This window comes from Hibiscus syriacus, unplaced genomic scaffold (assembly GCF_006381635.1).
Source record: "Hibiscus syriacus cultivar Baekdansim isolate YM2019G1 unplaced genomic scaffold, ASM638163v2 tig00002237_pilon, whole genome shotgun sequence".
NCBI lineage: Eukaryota > Viridiplantae > Streptophyta > Magnoliopsida > Malvales > Malvaceae > Hibiscus > Hibiscus syriacus.
Genome location: NW_024061918.1, coordinates 5,128,583 through 5,146,952, shown reverse-complemented (window position 1 = coordinate 5,146,952; position 18,370 = coordinate 5,128,583). Strand labels below are relative to the sequence as shown.

Below are 18,370 nucleotides of genomic sequence, written 5' to 3'. Positions count from 1 at the left end.
CTTTTTGCTCTAGTTTGTGGTGGTCCTCGAGTTATAAAGTATCCCTAGATCATGTACACTAGTAAGCACTGATTTAAGAAGGACTGATTTCTGAGGGCCTGGATTTTCAGAACCTAAAGGAAATGATGGTTTCTAGTGAGAGAAAATCCTCTCACCGCTCTGTAGGTTCTCCTCTTGGGTTTCCCATAGGAAATGGTTTGTTTGGGTGTCTCCCTAAATCTGGTCATGGTCATCAAGGGTTCTTTATGAGTGTTCTTAAAATTGGTTCAATCTTCTCTCATCAATATAAGCTCGTTTATTATAAGTTCGTTCACTATTCACCAGTCCACATCTCTATCAGTTCAGTCTTTCATACCTGCGTCCAGCCGGGGTCTTGAGGGAAAGTCTCTTCGAGGTTGCTGTCTGCGAGGTAAGTGTTTTTTCAGTTATAACACCATCCCTTTAGTGGTTTTGCAGGATCGACAGAGAGAGTTCAACTATGGAAGAGAGGGGAAGAGAGGTAAGAATTCAAGATGGGGTTCACGTAGAAAGAAAAGATGAAAAAGGAAACAAGATTCAATACGGCTGGAACATTGGCACAGGACTAGGTTCATCAAAAGAAAGTAGCCATAGACGTTGTGATAGCAAGGAAGAGTTGGGGCTTCAAGTTCCAGTGCACTAAGTTAATCGAAGAAAGTCTGAGGGGTAAACACAAACTGGCTGCATTAGGGCTACACGGGGTTTGGTAACAATTGGAATAGGGTTCTTACCTAAAGAGGAAAGTAAACGGCTATATTTGGGAAGCTGGTTTAGACTTCGACTCTCGATCAGCCATTGGAAAGCACTTGCATCCAGAGAGAGTTACATGGCAGGACTTGCCTTCTGCAAGATGGTGTGCATTGGGCAACACCCCCGAGATTTCCCATATTGGAGGGAATTCAAAGAAAGACAAAAGGAAGAGAAAGGTTGCTGAATTGCTATTTCGGGAAAGTGTCAGGGTCCAAGATTTGACTCCTATATCTCATTTCCTTTGGGTGGGAAAAAGGAATGAACTCTTTGGTTCTTTTCACATCGGCGGAGAGGGACAGATGGTCTGACTGATGAGCTGAGTTCGGAAATCCTCAAAGCTGGTGTTACACATTCATCAAGGGTTTCTAAATATTTAAATTAAAATATTCATATAAAAAAGCATAAAAAAATATATTACTTTATTATTTTAAATTTATATACTTTTTAAAAAAATTTATATATAATTTTTTTTATAAATTTTAAAAGATAAATGGGTAGAATAAAAGAGTAAATATATCATGTATTATTTTAATTATAAATAATATTATTTTTTACATTAATTATCTAAAAATATATTAAAATTTTACATCATGATTTAACTAAATAAGCATATGAAAATTTTAATAGATGAACCATTTACTCCTAAAGATTACAAAAGCTAAATTTTATAATTTAAACATTTTTTAAAATAAGAACAAAAGCTAAATTTTATATTTATTCATTCAATAATTTCATCATTTTATTTTGAAGTTCTTGATTGAGGTTGTTATTACTATTCTCCCCTAGAGTGGTCTTCATTGTTGTTTAAATTTTGCTCTAGTTTGTGGTGTAGTAGAGTGGATTTGGAATTCCCGAAGATTGATGTTCGATTCGAAAATCTGACTATTGAATTTTTTGTCCATGTTTGGAGCAGAGCAATAGCAACCATTCCCAATTTTATTTTTAACATTGTCGAGGTAATAATTAATCCCTTTTTTAAAAACACCTATAATGCTTTTATTTCTTGTTCATCCCATTCCAAGGAATGCTCTGCCATCCCAATATAGTAAAACAATTTAAACCAGGCTTACATGAAATAAGGATCAACTTGGTATAAAGAATGAAAATTGAGAAGTAAATAGGTGTTCGAAACATAATTAAGTAAAAGTGCAAACTGAAGGATAAAAGATAAGCTTACGTTCTTTGTTTAGCTTACAGAACAAAAATAAGTATAACATTAACCATAAAAAATAACAACAATATTCAGACTTACAAAAGATAATAGCCATGACATTTTAAACTTAATCATATATGTTGGCTATATACACAAAAAATTCTCCAATAACCGAAGCACGACTGAATCCTCTCGAGAAGTTTGTGAATCATTTCATGATCGTTTGCCTTGAGGCATGCCTGTATCAATAAATTCCATGAGATCTCAGCATCTGAAATCGAAGAACATATCTTGAGTAAAGATTTATGAGCATGTTAACTACAGAAAGATTTGATTCACAACAAGCTTTTGAGTATCTTGCAATGTAATTCTCTTCCCTTTCTAAGATCACCTAAAGCCACACTAGCTAAAATAACAGATGTTAAGGTGAACTCATTTGCTTCAATACCATTAAGCTGCATTTTCTGGAAACATGTAAGTGCTTCCACAAACTACCCATTCCATGAAAGTCCAGAGATAAGAGCTGACCACGTTACGGTTCCCGGATCTTCTACTCTTTCGAAAACCCTTGAAGCTGCCTCTGGCATCCCACATTTGGAATACATATCAATCAAAGAACTTGTAACATATGAATCGGAATGTACATCTTGTAACATCCGCAGTACCGGGTTAGTGACCAAATTGTAAAGTTTCAGAATTTGGTGACTAAAGTATAAGAATGAAATAGTTCAATGATTATTGGATATATATGATGAAGGTTAATTAGTAATTATTAAAGGAAATTAAGGGTTAAATGGTCATTTGACCAGAAAGATTTGTATCTTTCTTTTAAAGGTGATATAAACGTGGGAAGGGTGAGAAGAAAAGAAAGTTCTGGAGCTGGGTCATTTCCTTCCTCCTCTCTTCCCGTATACTCCATGGCAAAGGTAAGTTTAATTTCAGTTGGTTAATTCTTGAGTTTTAAGCTTAGTTTTGATTCTTTGGGTATTAAATAAGCTTAAGGAAAGCTTATATGGGATTTAAACAATAAGATAAAGGAATTATGAAGGAATTTGCAATATGAGTTTTAAGATGAAATTTTTATATGGTATGGTTGTTGAATTTTTATGGATGAATTTGACTTGTCATCAATCTAATTAAGAAGTATGAAGTGTTAGAATTGGAATTAGAACACATTGAAAATTTGGTATGATTCTTGAATCTCATATGGAAGATAGGATTTTAAGGTTTAAGATGAAATAAATGAATATAGATTGGTTTAAGTATGTGTACTAGAGTTAAGAATAAAAAGGGGATGATATATGAAGTGTTTGAGAGGAAATGAAGTAATTTTCGAGTTAAAAATATGATTTCTGGGCAAGGGGAATTGGTACCCATTCAAGGGAAACCGATACCCCTTCAAACGAACAAAAATTTCCAGAATGTCATGAGGGAATCGATACCCCCTTAGTAGGGAACCGATTCCCCCTAAAGGAAAAATGTGAATATTGGTTTAATAAGTTCGTTTAAGTTGCTATTATCCAATTACAAGGTGTAGGTATCTAATGATTGCCTCAAAATGTACATTTATGTAGATTCTGCGCGTAAAGCAATTCCGGAACATTTGGCAAGTAAGATCGATCAAGGGAAAGATAAGAGATTGAAATTGACTAGTGAGGCCAAGGTGAGTGCATACTAGTGATATGTAGTGTTTAATGGAAATAAGACTTGCGATGAGTCTATTTCCTAGAGTAATATGCATGAAGTCATGGACATGATTATGTGTGGTTATAATTATATGTGATTATCTGTATTACATTGATTGTATGTATGCATGACTAAAGATAATGATATGATTTGTATATGCTATATGATTTATGTAAGACTTTATTATGTAATAATGGAAGAACATGGAATAAGTTATATGATAGAGTCATAAGAAATGAAATGAACATGAGAGAATAAGATAATCAAGTATAAGTTATATGATATGGTATAAGTGATTATACGAGAAATGTTAGGAGACTCTAAGAGAATAGTATGAATTCGAAGGCATAAATAAGGATACATAAGTAATATAGGGAAGATTGATAAATTAAAGGAAACTATAGTTTATGTATTATAGTGAAGAGCTACAAAGTTTTATTAAAGAGTATTGTGGAAGTCATGAGAAATTGAATTAAATAAATAGATGGTTTATGTGAGTGGAAAAGGAAAATGATATAAAATAAATGGAAATTATTTATAAGATAGCATGAGACTAATTGAACATGTAATATAAACTTTATAAAGGAGTACTTGGGTAAAATCATTATATGATACAATTATAGAGTATTACTATACAAATTATATTAAAATATGATATATGAGAATATGAGTAAGTTTATAGGATATTGAGAGGACATATAAGAATATTTAAATGTATGCTGATATGAAAAAGGGAATACAAAGAAATGGAGCATAAGGTAGATAATATGATATTTGTTATTATATATATATATGATATATGTCATCAGGTAATATAAAAGGACTCTGAAAATTGATATAAGTTACGTGAAAGTGTTCTAGGTGTTTCTATATGTTATATGAAGTATACGATCTTATGTAAACAAGATATGATAAGTATGTTTACATGAATAAATGTGATTGGGTGAGAAATGATAGAAATTATATGAAAACATGATATATGTGACTATGTGATAATATGAAAAGAAGCTATGTGATACGTGATATGTGAAAGTAAATTACAAGTTTATGTGAATATTTGAAATGAAATAAATGATAACGCCCATGTGATGTGTCATGAGAGCTAGGGGTATAGTTGGCATGCCAAGATTCGAGGGTCTACGCGGTCCTTCGGGACATATGTATATTCTTTGGAACATGTGTGAAGTCTTGAAAGACACATACTTGATCCCTAGTATATGTATATGATTCTTAAGGAATAATATGTGGTCCTTATGGACATTATTATATGGCACTACGGTGCAATTCTACGCGGTCCTTCGGGATATATATATATTCTGTGGAACATGTGTGAAGTCTTGAAAGACACATACTTGATCCCTAGTATATGTATATGATTCTTAAGGAATAATATGTGGTCCTTATGGACATTGTTATATGGCACTACGGTGCAATTCTACGCGGCACTTCGGTGCAATTATACGAGCTGTGGTGACAGCATTAGTGCACAACCTCTATAGACTCACATATCGATAGTTCTCACATATGTACATGGGCTAATCCAGAGATATGAACAAATATATGTTAGTGGTATGATAAATGTTATAGAAATGATATGATGTTGTGTGTGTATAGTGTTTGATTGAAAAGGTTAACCATAAAAGTATGTGATTACATGATAAACTGTTAATGATGAATTATGTGTATGTATGTATTTACTGTAATTAATCTGATATGATTTTATATGATACGAAGAATGCATGGAATTGGTATAACATGATAGAACAGAACATGCATGTATTGATATATGTTATAAAGTGCATTATAAGTTGTTATGCCTCACTAAGTATTCGACTTAGCGTGTGATTGTTTCACACGTAGGTTTCGAGAAGAGTAAAGAGTAATGCGGAGCAAGACATGTCAGTTTTCCTTACCAAATGTCAGATCAGAAAATATCGGTACTGTATATAGAGTGTAGTTGTCATGTAGTCTAAAGATATAAATTGTATGAACTCTAATATATTTTGTAAACGTTTTGAATAAGTTAAATGTTATCAAAGTTTTTAAATTACTCACTATTTTATACGAATAAATGTTTGAAAAGTCAATGTGACACTTCGGACTCGTATCCGGGTCGGATACGGGTTGGGGGTGTTACATTTAATGGTATCAGAGCTATGGTTTAGCCGATTCTCGGCATAAACCGAAGTCCAAAGTGTCATAAAAGGTGTACATGCCAACATAGATTGAAAAAAAAAATTTCTGATCTGATAGTGTAAGGAATATGTTATCTTGCTAATAGAATAAGAATAATTTAATACAGTAGAAATCCGATCGTGATAATTTCGAAGTAAGTGAAAGGTGATATTCCTGATTGTGATAGCTATTCACCTGCCCTGGCCAGGCAGGATGAAGAGCGGACACCTCAGGAAATGCTTAGTAAGATCAAAAGTTGATTTCAGAAAGCTGAAATCATATCTGAATAATGATAGAAAGTTTTCATCGTTTGGAATCGGAAACACGATATAGAGTAGTTTTGTTATTATGTGGATAAGATAGAATATGGTGAACATGTGTCACCATAAGAATGTTAAAAAGATCTAATGATGTGGTGAATACGTATAGAAGAACTCAAGGATAAGTGCATCAGTGACAAGTGTATAAGATGTATAAAGTCAGAGCTTATGAGTTTGAAACGAAGTGATAGTATAGCGTATAAACAAGAGTATGTTTATGATAAGGGTTTGCAGTAGAGATGGAAAGAGTTAGCATTGGCTAACTAGAGTATGTGATAAAAATGTACTGGAATTATAAGATTATAAGATATTGTCAGGATATGATAACCAAATCTACAATGGATCTGGATACAGTTGCATATTTGGATCATAGTAATGTGGTATACTAAAGGAAAAGGAAGTAAGAATTTGTATATTTAAGTAAAGCTGAGGATTGATAAGAAGAGTTTGAGAATATGTATATCGATGATCAGATTATAGGACACAGGAAGTCAGAATGTTGAGTTTGAGTAAAAGAAATTTCAGGATGTATGAGAATAGAGGTGAAATTGATAAGTTGAGTAAGCGAATGTTGAGATAATTTAGATTGGAAAGGATGTATATGATTGGTATAATAGGGCTTGTGCCCTAGATTGAACAAAAGTTATTATCTAGCTGTCAGAGTAAAGGTGCTAGAGTTATAAGATTGGAGGAAAGATATAGTGGAGTTAATTGATTATGATGTGAATTTGAATATAGTTGTATATTCTGAGCAGATAGCTATGATGTAGAAACAGAGATAAGTATTTGCATGGAACCTTCAGGAAGGAAAATACAAGTATAAGAAATGATAAAGAATGAAGTTATGTATAAGAAATGTGTTATCAGAGTAATGAGGATGCAATGAAGATTGGTACATAAAGATGAGTATAAGTGATAAGACAAGAGTATGTGAACATGAAAGGAAATATATGATTTATGTATAAGGAATAAGGAATAAAGAAATGAAAAGGATTGATTTAAAAGAATCAGATACGATAAATATGGAAGTACAGAGGACAATTTTGATATAGAAATAAGACAAGTGTGCAAGGTGATGTGAAAATATTGTTTGACTCCTTAAAGTATATGTTTAATCACATTGAAGAAGATTTAAAGTTGTGTTTTGGTCAAATGATGACGAAATACAAGTTTGGTATGGTTATAAGGTAATTAGAGAGTTATGAAGAAATAGATGGATTTATGATATAGAGTGATGAGATGAATGTATAAACGAAAAAGATAGTTGGAAAACTAAAGGATTGAAAAGTAAGTTTCTGATGATGACAAGAAAGATTAATTAAATGAAGCAACATGAGAACTTTAGAAGATATGTTTCTATCAATATGTCCAGTGAAAATTTGAGGATGAATTTTCTTAAAAAGGAGGGGAGATTTGTAACATCCGCAATACCGGGTTAGTGACCAAATTGTAAAGTTTCAGAATTTGGTGACTAAAGTATAAGAATGAAATAGTTCAATGATTATTGGATATATATGATGAAGGTTAATTAGTAATTATTAAAGGAAATTAAGGGTTAAATGGTCATTTGACCAGAAAGATTTTTATCTTTCTTTTAAAGGTGATATAAACGTGGGAAGGGTGAGAAGAAAAGAAAGTTCTGGAGCTGGGTCATTTCCTTCCTCCTCTCTTCCCGTATGCTCCATGGCAAAGGTAAGTTTAATTTCAGTTGGTTAATTCTTGAGTTTTAAGCTTAGTTTTGATTCTTTGGGTATTAAATAAGCTTAAGGAAAGCTTATATGGGATTTAAACAATAAGATAAAGGAATTATGAAGGAATTTGCAATATGAGTTTTAAGATGAAATTTTCATATGGTATGGTTGTTGAAGTTTTATGGATGAATTTGACTTGTCATCAATCTAATTAAGAAGTATGAAGTGTTAGAATTGGAATTAGAACACATTGAAAATTTGGTATGATTCTTATGGAATATAGGATTTTGAGGTTTAAGATGAAATAAATGAATATAGATTGGTTTAAGTATGTGTACTAGAGTTAAGAATGAAAAGGGGATGATATATGAAGTGTTTGAGAGGAAATAAAGTAATTTTCGAGTTAAAAATATGATTTCTGGGCAAGGGGAATTGGTACCCATTCAAGGGGAACCGATACCCCTTCAAACGAACAAAAATTTCCAGAATGTCATGAGGGAATCGATACCCACTTAGTAGGGAACCGATTCCCCCTAAAGGAAAAATGTGAATATTGGTTTAATAAGTTCGTTTAAGTTGCTAGTATCCAATTACAAGGTGTAGGTATCTAATGATTGCCTCAAAATGTACATTTATGTAGATTCTGCGCGTAAAGCAATTCCGGAACATTTGGCAAGTAAGATCGATCAAGGGAAAGATAAGAGATTGAAATTGACTAGTGAGGCCAAGGTGAGTGCATACTAGTGATATGTAGTGTTTAATGGAAATAAGACTTGCGATGAGTCTATTTCCTAGAGTAATATGCATGAAGTCATGGACATGATTATGTGTGGTTATAATTATATGTGATTATCTGTATTACATTGATTGTATGTATGCATGACTAAAGATAATGATATGATTTGTATATGCTATATGATTTATGTAAGACTTTATTATGTAATAATGGAAGAACATGGAATAAGTTATATGATAGAGTCATAAGAAATGAAATGAACATGAGAGAATAAGATAATCAAGTATAAGTTATATGATATGGTATAAGTGATTATACGAGAAATGTTAGGAGACTCTAAGAGAATAGTATGAATTCGAAGGCATAAATAAGGATACATAAGTAATATAGGGAAGATTGATAAATTAAAGGAAACTATAGTTTATGTATTATAGTGAAGAGCTACAAAGTTTTATTAAGAGTATTGTGGAAGTCATGAGAAATTGAATTAAATAAATAGATGGTTTATGTGAGTGGAAAAGGAAAATGATATAAAATAAATGGAAATTATTTATAAGATAGCATGAGACTAATTGAACATGTAATATAAACTTTATAAAGGAGTACTTGGGTAAAATCATTATATGATACAATTATAGAGTATTACTATACAAATTATATTAAAATATGATATATGAGAATATGAGTAAGTTTATAGGATATTGAGAGGACATATAAGAATATTTAAATGTATGCTGATATGAAAAAGGGAATACAAAGAAATGGAGCATAAGGTAGATAATATGATATTTGTTATTATATATATATATGATATATGTCATCAGGTAATATAAAAGGACTCTGAAAATTTATATAAGTTACGTGAAAGTGTTCTAGGTGTTTCTATATGTTATATGAAGTATATGATCTTATGTAAACAAGATATGATAAGTATGTTTACATGAATAAATGTGATTGGGTGAGAAATGATAGAAATTATATGAAAACATGATATATGTGACTATGTGATAATATGAAAAGAAGCTATGTGATACGTGATATGTGAAAGTAAATTACAAGTTTATGTGAATATTTGAAATGAAATAAATGATAACGCCCATGTGATGTGTCATGAGAGCTAGGGGTATAGTTGGCATGCCAAGATTCGAGGGTCTACGCGGTCCTTCGGGACATATGTATATTCTTTGGAACATGTGTGAAGTCTTGAAAGACACATACTTGATCCCTAGTATATGTATATGATTCTTAAGGAATAATACGTGGTCCTTATGGACATTATTATATGGCACTACGGTGCAATTCTACGCGGTCCTTCGGGATATATATATATTCTTTGGAACATGTGTGAAGTCTTGAAAGACACATACTTGATCCCTAGTATATGTATATGATTCTTAAGGAATAATATGTGGTCCTTATGGACATTGTTATATGGCACTACGGTGCAATTCTACGCGGCACTTCGGTGCAATTATACGAGCTGTGGTGACAGCATTAGTGCACAACCTCTATAGACTCACATATCGATAGTTCTCACATATGTACATGGGCTAATCCAGAGATATGAACAAATATATGTTAGTGGTATGATAAATGTTATAGAAATGATATGATGTTGTGTGTGTATAGTGTTTGATTGAAAAGGTTAACCATAAAAGTATGTGATTACATGATAAACTGTTAATGATGAATTATGTGTATGTATGTATTTACTGTAATTAATCTGATATGATTTTATATGATACGAAGAATGCATGGAATTGGTATAACAGGATAGAACAGAACATGCATGTATTGATATATGTTATAAAGTGCATTATAAGTTGTTATGCCTCACTAAGTCTTCGACTTAGCGTGTGATTGTTTCACACGTAGGTTTCGAGAAGAGTAAAGAGTAATGCGGAGCAAGACATGTCAGTTTTCCTTACCAAATGTCAGATTAGAAAATATCGGTACTGTATATAGAGTGTAGTTGGCATGTAGTCTAAAGATATAAATTGTATGAACTCTAATATATTTTGTAAACGTTTTGAATAAGTTAAATGTTATCAAAGTTTTTAAATTACTCACTATTTTATACGAATAAATGTTTGAAAAGTCAATGTGACACTTCGGACTCGTATCCGGGTCGGATACGGGTTGGGGTTGTTACACATCTAGTTTTCTGGCCAAGGAGTGGAATAATTTCCCTGCGTCAAGATTCAATAACAGATAACACCATTTTTGCATGCTTGCTATAATAATATTCAATACTAAGCTTGTCCTAACTATATATCCATGAACCTGCCTACCATAGTCCATCTCGTGTAAACTCGAAATTGCCTTGAGAATACCTGTAATGGTGAAATCATTACAATAACAAACTTGATGCATTAAAACTCTAAAATTCCTAAGAGCTTCAAACTAATGAAATTTATGTACATAACCCATGATCAACGTGTTCCATGAAACTAAATCTTTCTCAGACAAATGGTCGAAAACTCGTCTTAATCCTTTCAAATCCTTACATTTTGCATAAAAATCCATTAAACTATTGTTCAGAAACAAACAACAGCCTTCCCCAAATCTTTTGTTGATCATCAAACCATGTAGTTGATTTCCCAAATTTAACTGCTCCAAATTGGAACATGCCTTGATAACCACTGAAAACACAAAAGCATACAACTTCATTCCCCTAGAAATCGTATCGAGGAAAATATACAAACCCTTTTTTCAAGTTCATTTTTTACGTAAGCACTTAACATGAAACTCCAAGCAACCAAACCAGGATTCTCAATCCCATCAAAAACCAAAACAACATCCTCTAAAAGACCACAACTTGAGTACATATTCACCAAAAAATTCTGCAAAAACCCATCAAGAAAAACCTCTCCTTTCTTCAAAACTTAGCCATGGACCCCTCTGTCAAATCCCAATTGCCTCGTTTCCCCACAAGGCCACAACTTCCCAACACAACCGCATAAACATACGAGTCAGGGCACACCGTTTTATCAGCAGACAACATGTCTTTAAACAATGCCAAGGCTTCCTTACCAGGACCATGCTTGGCATAACCCGACATCAGGATAGTCCAAGAAATCAAAGTTCTTTCAGGCATTGACTCAAACAGATAACACGCTTTCTTCATGAAACTGACATTTGCATAGAGCTTAAGGTACATATTGAAGTATAAAAGGGTTGGTTTTGGATTAACGTGGGGTTTAAACAAATGGGTTGCCTTTAGCTGTTTTAAATATGCTACCAAAATGAATCGCAGGAAAATTTTTCTTCTTCCTTTTTTCCGTGAAAAATTGAAAGGAAATAGTGTCGAAGTAATGAACCCAAGCATGAGACAGTATTCAGCAACAATTCTAGGCTTTATTCCTTGATACTCTACTAGATAATGCTTAATAAGAACCCAAGCATGAATCTCTCCAATCAAAAAATGGAAATGCCAGAACTTGTCCTCTGGGCAATGCATCATCATCTACAACTTAAAAATCCAAATTTTCAATGCTATCCTTCATACTTAGACATGCTCATGAAACTCAAACAATACATGAACATCTTCATAAAAATGAAAATCATAAAACTCACCCTATGGGAAACTAAATTAATAGTCGATCATATTAAGGAAAAGAAAATGAAGAGCAGCCAAAACTCAACAATGAAACAAACCTCAATTCCATTGCGAAAAAATAGAAAACACTTATCAAAAGTAGATGAACAATGAAACAAACCAAGAAAATGTTGAGATGGGTGACTAACATTCCCGGAAAACAGAAAAAAAATACCACTGTTGGTATTAATTTTTTACTGGCACTTGGGAATGTAGAGAAACCAAACGTGGGTATGTTAACCCCGGAAAAAAAACATTCCTCACAAGAATGAAATATTCCATGAACCAAACGGGGCCTAAGGATTATTCAAACTCCCCACCCCACTCTTCATACAAGCAAGTGTTTTACTCCAAGTAACTGACTCAGCACTTCGTTCATCTCCCATTCCTTTTACTTCAACTGTTTTGTTATCCTCCCTCACCAAGCAGCCATGGCAGAAGAGGTGATGCATCTCATGGGACATCTTTCCTTCTCGGAGGAGGAGGCTGCGGTTTTTGAACCTTCTAGAGTCATTAGTCATGAAGACCTGGAAGTTATGGACAGGTGGCTGGTCGCTAAGATCCTCACTTCCAAGCGGGTTAATGAAAAAGCGATTATGAGAGTCTTTGGATCAGTTTGGGGGCCGACAAAACTCACTGAAGCCACTAGCCTCTGCCCTAAAATGTTTATTTTCAAATTTGCTACTTTGGAAGACAAGAAAATGGTCAAACGCAGGGCACCTTAGTGCTTTGATGGAGACTTAATGGCCATTACTGAATATGACCCTACTTTGAGCGTGGATGAGTGCGATTTTTCTGTACTTCCCATTTGGATTAAGATATTCAATCTTCCTCTCCTCCGAAAAGAGATCCCTAGGGACAACGAAAGAATATGGAAGACTCTTACAAAGCTACCCGTTATGCCAAAAATCAAGATTTTTGGGTGGAGGGTATGTAAGGATGCCATTTCGACGGGCGAGAAACTTAAGAAGGCCCATCTCTTTGAAGGAACTTGTCCCTTCTGTGGGGAAGTCTTAGAAACGACATTACACGCTTTGAAGAATACCCTAAGTCAAAAAACACCCCGAGACTTTCGGGCTTGAAGTATTGTTCTATTGAGTGCAAGGTGTTTCTTGCAAAGAGTGGTTGGACGCTGCCTCTGAGCTGGATCACTTCGGACTTGCAAATTAGTGGTGTCGTAACCGTTTTTCGTCCGGACACGAATTTTTTATTCGGCGGGAAAAATAATGTGAATAAATAGTTTTTAAAATGTTTTGGGAGTTGCCATTGGCCTTTTGGGTCAGGTAGGTCGAATACCTAAAAAATATCTTTTAAAAGAGTTCTTAAGAAAACATCAGTTAAAAGATAAACTGATCTACGTTTTAACCAAAAATTCGTTCTTTTTAATAATAAAAAAAGGATTCGTGGTCGGTTACGTTTAGGGAATGATTAGTACCCATACAACGCCCAAAATTGGTACTTTTTAATTATAAATTGTCTCTATTATTGGAAATTTAAAAATTCAAAGATATATTTAATTTATAATTCTGTTATTTTCAAATTTATAATTTTACAAAAATATATTAATATATAAATATAAGAGATATCTAATTATTTAAAAATATCAGAAAAGGGCTTCTAGGTGCTTTAAGACATCTCTTTTCTTCGATATTAAAAAATAAATAAATATCAAAATATGATTATTTTTCTTAAAAGTAATTTATAAAATTAAATAAATAGGATTTTTATTTTTATTTAATAAAAAACAAATAAAAATAAATAAACAAATATTATTTATTATATATATATTTATACATAATAATAATAATAATAATAATAATAATAAAATATAAAACAATAACTAAAAATAATGAAATTAAAACTATAAATAAAAAACTAGTAATTAACTTAAAGTATTAAAATTAGTGACTAAATTATAACATTTTAAAATTAAATAATATAATTCACAATTAATTATTTAATATTGCAGGGGCTAAGCATGCTATTTTACCTATTTATTAATTTAGTGACTAAAATAAAATTATCTTAAATTCGAATATCAGATTAAAATAAATTTAAAACATGTATTCGAGTTTAAAATAAAATTAATTAGAATTAAAGGACTAAATCTGTTATTTGTCTAAAATATTTATGTCAGTGACTAAATTATAAAGAAATAACATTAAGAGTCCGAATTAAAAGGTTTGAAGCTTGATTAAAGTGACTAAAATGTAATGTTACAAAGTTACAAGGGTAGCGGAAAATGTTAAACCCTATTTGAAATTACACTGAGGCCCTCACCAAAACTACGTCGTTTTGGTGAGGGTATTTATACCCTTAACCCATTCGGCCTAAGGCCATTTTTCATTTGTTTCCATTTCTCATTCTCTCTCTATTTGAGAGAGATGAGAACTCTCTCTACCCTCTGTGGTATTCCCTCGCCGGAGGGAATCCGGCGCCGATCACCGCCTCTAAACCTACCGTCGACCACCGCCTCTGGTGGTCGGAAAAATACAATATTACACCAAAATGTAGATCGGACCGTCCTAACGATGATTCCGGTAACCCTTTTTCTTAAATAACCCCCAATTGGAGCAGATCTAGGAAGATACCTTCTGTTTTTGAAGGTTTCCGGTGATGTGTGAAGGCTCCGGTAGCGTTGCAGCTTCCTCGGTAAGACTTCTCTTCTCTCTTTGTTTCGATTTTTGGGTGGTTTTTGTTGCTGTTGGATCTCTATTTTTCCTCCTCGTTCTTCGTCTCTTTTGTAGGTGATTCAGTCGATGGTTTTATAACCATCATCGGCGCTTGCTTCAGACCAGGTAAAAGAGTAGAGTTTGGTGAGTCACCAAACTTTCAGTGGTGACTCACCGTTGGGGGCGACATGTGTGCGACTGGAGTGGCTCTTCTGGAAACTTTCGACGAGGCGTGGCAGCGGTGGACGTGGGGCGGCTGGAACTCACTGGAAACGGTGGCTGGGAGCTAGGGTTTGAAAACCCTAGCTGAAACCCCAAAATGATTTGGGTTTCTCGGGCCTGGTTCAAGTTGGTTGTAAAACAGGCCAGAGTTGGGCCTCCTCTTGGGCTTGTAATTATTTTTTATTTTTTAATAATATATATATATATATATATAATACATAATAATAATGATAATTTTAATAATAATAATAAAATGAAAAAATTGATGTTTACAACTGCCCCTCTTTGCTCATTCTTGTGTTAACAAGAATAGAGCAAAGACGAAAAAAACAATAATTTTTTCATTTGGCTTCTTTTGAATAGGATGGAAATGTTGAAAACATCATGCACCGAAGGGCTTACAGATGGCCCTAAGACTTTGAAAACATCAAAAAGCTCCTGAAGGCTTTTTGGAAATATCATGCACTGTAGGACTTACAGATATGGGAAATAGTTTACTAAGTAAGAAACTATGGAAATCGTTTTCTTACTATTCAACAATTTCATTTTCAGAAAAGATTGAATGAGAAACTATGGAAAATCGTTTTCTCATTCTTTTTCAAAATAACTTGTTGATTGGGTAACATGCCCTATTTCAAAATAACTCGAAATAACTGTCTCAAGCGAGACAAATCTTTGTTTTAAGAAAAATAATCTCAAGTGAGATAAATTTTTGTTTCAAGTGAAACTGTCTCAAGCGAGACAAAATTTGTTTTAAGAAAAACAATCTCAAGTGAGATAAAGTTTTGTTTCGAGTGAAATTGTCTCAAGCGAGACAAATTTTGTTTTAAGAAAAATAATCTCAAGTGAGATAATGTTCTGTTTCGAGTGAAACTGTCTCAAGCGAGACAAATTTTGTTTTAAGAAAAACAATCTCAAGTGAGATAAAGTTATGTTTCGAGTGAAACTGTCTCAAGCGAGATAAATTTTGTTTTAAGAAAAACAATCTCAAGTGAGATAAAGTTCTGTTTCGAGTGAAACTGTCTCAAGCGAGACAAATTTTGTTTTAAGAAAAACAATCTCAAGTGAGATAAAGTTCTGTTTCGAGTGAAACTATCTCAAGCGAGACAAATTTTGTTTTAAGAAAAACAATCTCAAGTGAGATAAAGTTCTGTTTCGAGTGAAACTGTCTCAAGCGAGACAAATTTTGTTTTAAGAAAAACAATCTCAAGTGAGATAAATTTATGTGAAAACATCCTGCACTGTAGGTCTTATGGATGTGGGAAATAGTTTACTAAGTAAGATACTATGGAAATCGTTTTCTTACTTTTCAACAATTTCATTTTTAGAAAAGATTGAATGAGAAACTATGAAAATCGTTTTCTCATTATTTTTCAAAATAACATGTTGATTGGGTAACATGCCCCAATCTCAAGATAATGCTGTTAGAAATAGTTTACTAAGTAAAAAAAACTAAGAAAATTGTTTTCTTACTTTTCAACAATTTCATATTTTGAAAAGATAAAATGAGAAACTATGGAAATCGTTTTCTCATTATTTTTCAAAATATCATGTTGATTGGGTAACATGACCCAATCTCAAGATAATGCTCATTCTTGTGGATTACGTCAATATATTCTTCAGATGTTTGTGTGATTCCTGTATTTGCGGTTTTGAATTCTACCTTCTTCTTATAAGGTATTTTCATCATGAATCTTCTTGTTCTTATGAAGATCTGTAAAACTTTATGTTTGAATGCACTCAGATGTATTAATGTAATGCATTATCTATTGTGCAAATGATGTTCTTATGAATGCATGAATGTTGATGCAATCTTCATTTGACTTCAAAGTGGTGAACTTGGTCTTTATTCACTTCATCATTTATTGCCAGGGTTACCTCTGGATATCAGTGTAGCAACTTATGCTATCAAGCTTGCATTTCTGCAAAATCATTTGATCAACTTGTTTCTTTGCGTTTTCTTTGCTTCATGAAAGTCTCAGAAGAAATGTTTCATTTATGGAACTCTTGCCGTAGTCCAAACTATGATCTTGATGCACCATTCTATCTTTGATAAAACCAACTTTCTTTGCTTGGACTTGTGTAGAAATCCAATAAAGCTTTCATCTTTGAAAAGAGAATCTATCATCTTTAAAAAGAGAATCTATCATCTTTGAAGAGTGTAGATGTAGATATGTCTGACTCAACGGGGATTAATTAGGAGAGTAGAGTATGTTCTGATTTGACTCTTGAAACAAATCATAAGGAAGATTTATCCTAATTCCTTTCATGTCTCCACATCTAATTGAATCTCGAACAAGGCAACTTGGACCATATCATGTCGAGATGCTTAACAACAACCTATTGTTCAACCTTAGTTGGCGTCACTAGTTTCTTGTTGTTAAAATTTCATCTCTCCTTTTGTGGAAAGAAATCTTCATTATATCTCACTTTTAATCTTGGGGTTGAAGAAGACAAACTTCATATTGTGTAAATAAAGGAAAACCATATGATAACAACATTGGTTCAACACCATAATCACTGTTTCATAAAACATTTGACAACACATTCTTCATATCCTGTGGCCTCTGCTCGAATTGCTGGTCAATGAAGCTCTTTGCATGGTGTTCAAAGTTTTTGTATGATGTCACAAGACCACTTGAGAAGAAAACTCAATGGGAATACAAGTGAAATACTGGTATGACCAAAAAGTTGGTCAAATTCACAAAATGTGCTGGTGTCGAATTGAATAGGAGACACTAATTGATCTTGTTATTATCTCGGGCAAGGGCAAGTGTAATACTGATCACGTTTTCTTCTGTAATGAGTATTGTAGAAAGTAGAAACACTTCAGCTATAGGATCTATGTACAGAAAGATATCCGTGGAATTCTTGATGCTGGGGATGAAACGTACATGATAAAACCCAAAATAGATAAAAATTCAGTTCAGCCTGGCTGGCAATGATAACCCCAATAATAGCGGGAATAACAGATGTAAGTGAGTCGAGTCTCCCTTTCAAATGTCATCGATTAAGCGAAAACTAATGTGAAAAACAGCTTCGTAATCCCAACAGTATGGTTGTAACTAACTACCAGGAATCTCAAAGAAATATTTCCAATCATCACCGACACACATAATACAAAATTCAAAGCTGAGATCTTGAGGAACTGAACCCTGGATTGAGTAGTCTGCCTAGGGACCATCTTTATCCATGATGCAGTTTAACACACTGTCATGTGACACATGGTTTAAGAAGATTGGGTATTTGAAACCATACTTGCTGAGTATATATTTGTTCAACAACATGATCAATATGTAACTTCTTGATGAACGAAGCAATTATGTATAGTCAGCTCGACTGTCACTGT

The 18,370-nt window shown here is 33.1% G+C and overlaps 1 pseudogene; it reads right to left on the bottom strand.

The window, feature by feature from the left end:
• Positions 1-1,764: 1,764 nt before the first annotated feature.
• LOC120140258 lies at positions 1,765-11,992 on the bottom strand (annotated as a pseudogene).
• Between the last annotated feature and the right edge of the window lie 6,378 nt (positions 11,993-18,370).